This window comes from Echinops telfairi, unplaced genomic scaffold (genome assembly GCF_000313985.2).
Source record: "Echinops telfairi isolate 266 unplaced genomic scaffold, ASM31398v2 ScPeMD7_2291;HRSCAF=2852, whole genome shotgun sequence".
Lineage (NCBI taxonomy): Eukaryota > Metazoa > Chordata > Mammalia > Afrosoricida > Tenrecidae > Echinops > Echinops telfairi.
In genome coordinates, this window is record NW_022106189.1 from 30,343,735 (window position 1) to 30,350,098 (window position 6,364).

Here is a 6,364-nt window from a genome sequence, read left to right on the forward strand (position 1 = left end):
AGAACAAAGTGTTCTTGCATTGAGGGAGTATTTGAGTAGAGGCCCATTGTCCTTAATACCAAACCTATAAATCTATGCACATAGATCTATTTCCCCATCATTATAAATAAGCATATTTACATATGTACGTACCTGCATCTAGACCTCCACAAATGCCCTTTACCTCCTAGTTCTTTCCTTTATTTCCTTTTACTTTCCTCTTGTCCCACTATCATGCTCAGCCTTCATTTGGGTTTCAGCACTGCCCCTCGGTCACATTACCCTTGCTCAAGCCCTACCAGGCCTCCCACACCCTCCCTGCCACCGACTTTGGATCACTTGTTGTTCCCCTTGTCCCTGAGTCTGTTAATACCACTTCCTCTTCCTCCCTCCCCCCTCCCCCCATACCTCACCTGGTTGCTTTCTCCCCCAGATTGTTGATCTAGGTATGCTCCCTTGTGGAGCTTTTTTGTAAAGTAACCTATTGACTCATTTTTGCTGTGAAAAATTTAAAATGACTTTCTTTTTTTTGTTAAACTGTTTTAGTGGCACAATTCACACCTCATACAATTTCACGGTTCGCTCATATTCAAAAGAGTTGTGTAATCGCCACAGTCAATGTGAGGACATTTCTTCTTCCCTGTACTCATTGTTGCTAACGCCTCATTTCCTGCTATGCCCCAAGAAAATGATTCGTTCAGTTGCTCTATTTACAGATTTACCTATCCTGGATTTTTCTTTTCTTTCTTTCTTTTTATGAATCATTTTATTGGGGGCTCTTACAGCTCTTATCACAATCCATACATACCTTGTAGCAAGCATATTTCTACATATGTTGCCATCGTCCTCTTCAGAACGTTTTCTTTCTGCCTGACCCCTTGGTATCAGCTCCTCTTTTTAAAAAAGGACTTTCTTATATCCCCCCCCCCCTGTCCCTTTGGAAAGTTTTGTTTCATTTTCATTGGCTACATTGGGAACATTTTCCTCCCATTGATTTCTCCTTGTTCAGTGTTTTTTTGTTTTAATCATTTTATTGGGGGCTCATACAACTCATATCACAATCCACACATACTTCCATTGTGTCAAGCACATATGTACATTTGTTGCCCTCATTCTCAAAACATTTGCTTTCTACTTGAGCCCTTGGTATCAGCTCCTCAGTTTTCCCCACCACCCCCATGAACCCTTGATAATTTATAAATTATTATTTTTTCATAGCTTACACTGTCCGATGTCTCCCTTCACCCACTTTTCTGTTGTCCATCCCCCAAGGAGGAGGTTATATGCAGATCCTTATAATCAGTTCCCCCTTTCTACCCCACCTTCCCTCCACCCTCCTGGTATCGCCACTCTCACCACTGGTCGAGTGGTTTTTATGACCAACTTTGTGCTTTTCAGAAGGAAGTGCCCATTGTTTGGTATTTAGAATATTCTCTCAGCTCCCTTGGTGAGAGGCTGAGTGTAACCAGTACTGCCAGGAACGCATCATCAGCCTCTTCAGAATGCTCTCAAACCCAGATGAAAACGGGGTCCGTGTCCAGCCCGGGGACTAGGGGTATGGAAACAGCACCTGAGGCAACTGAACACAAATTAGATGAAAAATCATGGCGGGTGAGAAAAGACACAGTGTCCAGAGCTTGAAGAACCCAAGGAGTTTTCAAATTCCCTGCCAATAATTTGGGGGTTTTATTTTATGTTTCTTGGAAACCCAAAGGCTTGTATTTGCCACATGTGTTACCTAAGATGCAAGAAAGGGTGTGAAAAAAGAAAAATCAAGCTACTCTGGACTTGGTTAACTTTCCCAGCTGCCTGGTGAGAGCTGCATTCTGCGCTTCCCCCACCACCCGCCTCACTCCCGGGGGAGGAGTGTACTCAGTCCGCATGAAATCTATCTGCTGCTTGCTCTTTTCTATGGGGAATGACACGCACTTGGTCGGTCCCTGCTGCTCTTGTTTCAGAAATGTGCAGGGCCGAGACACCTGAAGTTTCCCTAGAATATTTGAAAGCAAATTATGTGCCGGCACCTCGTGGGCTTGCTCCCAGAGGAATTTCTTTGGAGTGGTCCTATCTCAAAACCTTATGTAACCTGACACAATTATCTGGAAAAGTCCTGCATCCAAAAGACCGGCACTCTGAGCTTAGGAATGAAGGTCAGAGTGGGGAAAGATGTATTCTCTGTGTCTGGGGACTGGGTTACACTCCGCTCCAACAAGACCCGATTCATATGCCAAAGGAGAAAAAAAAAAAAGCTAAAACATGCCCTCCACCCCCAAACCTCCCAATGCTGGTCGGTGGGGGTGCTGGGCTTGCCTCTTCATTCCGAACAAGCAATCACTTAAAGAGGTGCTCCAGGGGCATTGCAAAGCCCCCCACCCCCAGCCTTGCTGTTGGTTAAAAATATTTCCATAACTACCTTGAGCATGCGGCCCTGCCAGGATGGAAGCAGGTTTGGGCCTCTTTATGGGATTTAAACACCCCCCACCCCCACCCCACAGGCTACCAAAAAAGCAATCCATCCTTAGGGGAGTGGGGGAGGAGAGTCTCCCACAGGTAGTTAAAGCTCCTCCAATAGGCTGTATGTGGGTGCCTGGAATCTATAAAACTACCAAGTGATCTAGGTGATGGTAACCCAAGCCCAGGGGCAGACCTATATCCTCCCTCCCCTCACCACAGCCTCCAACACATAAGGTGGGGAGGGGGCAGTGAGGACACAGACTGTAAGCCCCTGCCGCAAGCTGGGGCTGGTCTACCAGGTGATGACCCTCTGCTCTGCAAAGGCCTCCCCAGCCAAGAGTCTGGTTTCCTCCGCCTCTGGTTTTCCCGGTTAGAATACCAACCCAGCCAGGCGCTATTTGCATACCAGCAGCGGGGGACCTCAGAGGAGACCAGGCAGCGGTTGGCTTTTCAAGGAACTCACTGGAGAAAATTGTAGGCCAGGCTGTGAACGAAACCCCTCCATCTGGTTTCAGTTTATTTAAAACACAAACACACACACACACACACACACACACACGTGCCTCCACACCAGCAATCAGAAAACAGCTGAAGCTGCCCCAGGGGGCGTATTAGCCACCAGGGGTGGGGCTGAATTATATATATGCAAATAAATTAAACCAGCCGTCCAACTGCAACTCATTTTTGTATCTTTGGCAGTTGTTCTGCCAAAAAAGGCCGGAATCGGGGCGCTGGAAGCTGTAAGGAAGCAAATTTGGGGAATTCGTTTTAGCAATCGAGTGGCCTTGATTCTGCCTTTGGGAGACGCAGTTCTTAACCCAAAGGCAAATCACAGCAGATTGACTGCCTCTTTCCTACCTTCTCAGCGAAAGGCCTGGTGGCTTCAGGGCCTAGGCTCTGGCCCTGTGTGGGACCTAGGTGTGTCCCTTTCTCTCTCTGAGTCCCCTTCCTCAAGTGTAGGCAAGAGCACTACCCACTTGGGTGGGAAAGTGGGAGGGCAGCACAGGGAATCAAAGACAAGGATGCTGAACACATAGTGCCCACTGTGCCCGAAGTAATTGTGACAGAGGATCATTAATCAGTCAGAGCCACACTGCAGTCTCCAAAAGGCGGGGTCGATTAGAGTGAGCCAAGCGCTCCCTGCAAGTGCTCTCAGCGGGGCTAGCCTTTCCCCTGGGGCCAGTCCACAAAACCCACCAGAATACATTCTCATAGTGTTTCCCCAGCCGAAGGCCCGCTTCTCCTAACATCTGCCTTCCAGCCTGGAGACAGCAAGAGCAGAGGATGCTGGGCATAATTTGGAAATGCAAGTGATAGCCCCTGGCTTCCTGCATCTTACTGTCCCCTATCCCCAGGCCTGGTCACTGAAGGGCTTGGCGCCCAGCAGTCCATCTCAGTGACCTCCAGACCGGAGACCCCAGGTGACCAGTTCCCTCTGGCCTTGACCCTTGCAAGTTCAGATTCCCCCCTGTCCGCTTCTGTTCCACACCTGAATGCAGCCACAGGGTTCCCCGGTTTCCACTCTTGGTGCCTTTCCCCAATCTTTCCCTGCCAATGTGGAGGGGGTTCTCATTCACTCCAAGCCCATCAGAGACCCTCCTGTGTCCTCAGAATAAGGTCAAAGAGGTCGTTTGTGGCAGACACAGCCTTCGTGAACACAGTTCTCAAGGGCCCGGACCTGGGACTCAGGCACACCTGCCTGTGACCCTTTCCAATTCGATACCAAGTCATAATGACCCTACAGGACAGGGTAGAACTGCCCCCTGTGAGTTTCCCAAACTATAACTCTTTGTGGGAGTAGAAAGCTGTGTCTTTCTCCCAAGGGGTGGGGAGTGGCTTTGACCTGTCAATCTTGCCCATCACAGCCCATTGAGTAACCCCTGCACCCACCAGGGTGTCTGCCTGTGACCCTTGGGTCACACACAAAGGGTGATAACGCCTGTTCTGGGGAGACTGGCAGGGCAATGGTTCAGCGCCTGGCTGTTAATGGAAAGGTCAGTGGGTTGAACCCCAATGGCTGCATGGAGAAAAACCCTGGTTATCTGCTCACATCAAGATGTATGGCCTAGAGGTACAGCCCTATGAGGCAGTTGTACTGTCACATGGGGCCACTATGAGTTGGAATGACCAGATGCCACCAGCAACAGTAACATAAAAGCCCATTAGGAGCTCTCCGGACCACCTGAGTGCAGGGCTCCTCGTGAGAGCAGGAAATGCCACAGGCTATGTATCAAAGGAAGTGGGGGGGAGGTAGGGAGAGGGAATGATTGCCAGGATGGGAAAGATAAAAGGCCAGTTTGGGACCTCCTGAGTGTGGGGGCCTATGTGTGTCCCAGGGAGGCGTCCAGGGGCAGTTGGACATGTGGGCCTGGAGTCTGCACCAAGGTCTTGGCTGGAAACCAGGTATGGGAGTCACCCCATGAAGTAGGAAGATGAGCTCATGGTGGGGAGGGAATGGGGCCGAGGGGGAGGGGCTCATGGTACGAAGGTCACCCACACACATGGAACCAAATCAAACCAAACTCACTGTCATGGAGTCGGTTGGACAGGGCAGAATGGTCCCTGCGGGTTTCTGAGACCGTAACGTTTCACGGGAGTAGAAAGCTTCATCTTTCTCCGGTGGAGTGTCTGGTGGTTTCGAACTGCTGACCTTGCTGTTAGCAATCCAATGCTACTACTATGCCACCAGCAGTGGGCGGCTTCACGGGTGACAAAGTGGGGAGGGCTCTGGGGCAGCAAAGAGTGGCTAGCAGGACAGAAGCTTAGAGGAGTTCGCCCCCCACTCCCCATTAGCTGATGGCAGAAACAGGTCCATGGGATTTGGATACTGAGGCATCCTCTGGAGCTGAGTTCCAGGGGAGAGGCAGAAGCACTCTGTACATGTCTTTGAGGAGGGGCAGGGAGAGGCAGACCCCTGGCAGATGCCTGCATGGAAAGGTGGAGGGGGCTTCAGGTGAGCAGGAGGCACTTGCTGCTCCTTGCTAGGTGTGGTAAGGGGACAGAGCCCTGGAGGCTCTTGGCACAATGCCCCCGCCCACCACACTCTGCACTGCTGTTTCCCTCAGTCCCAAACCCAGCAGTAAGTCACCTGGCCTGGGTCCCCCTGCAGAGCCGCGCCCTCCCCAAACGGCCAGCAGATGGTACCAGTGAGCTGCCGGACTCAGCTGGAGCAGCCCAGAGCCAGCCTGCAAGTCCCCCACGCAGCACAGGCAGGCACATGGTGGGCTGGGGCACTCATGCTAACACTGTGGTGTCAGGTTGCTGACGCAGGGGTGGCAGGTGGAGAACTAAGGGGGACTGGTGGCCGATTGCTTGTGGGCAGAGGTGACTGAGGGGCCCTGTTCTTCTGGCTGCCCCTGCCAGGTCCTGCCTTTATCTGCAGAGGCACCTGCCCTTTCCCTCCACCCTTCTCTCCCCTGGAGGCCCCCTGCCAGTCCAGACTCCTGGTTCTGGCAGACGCTGGTTCTCTGCCCTCAAGCAGGCGCTACCTGGCACCGGTCCTCAGACAGGGCTGGGCCGGCCCCTCCTGGCTGCGCCTGCCAGAAACAACTCCTACTTCCAGAGCCACCTTCTGCTTCCACAGTGTCTCCACCGGAGGTAGACTCAGGAGTCATCAGTCCCAGGAGGCCGGAGGGGCTGGAGCAGATATTCTGGGAAGGAGTCTTGGGTCAGAAGACCCAGGTATAGCATGAGTGGGAGCGGTGGGAGTGGTGGTGTGTGTGTTTACATTAAAATATGGCAGCTTGTCCTGTCCCACCAAGACTCAAATCCTACAGGACTAATGCCCAAGAGGGTCAGCATCCCAGTCCCTCCTGGAAAGCCCTCCCCCTAATCACCATATGCTTCAAGGCCAAAAGCAGATGTCCCTCCCTGTAGTTCCTTCACGAGATAGTGAGATAGTCCCTGACTCTCTCTTTCTCTGCCTTCACCT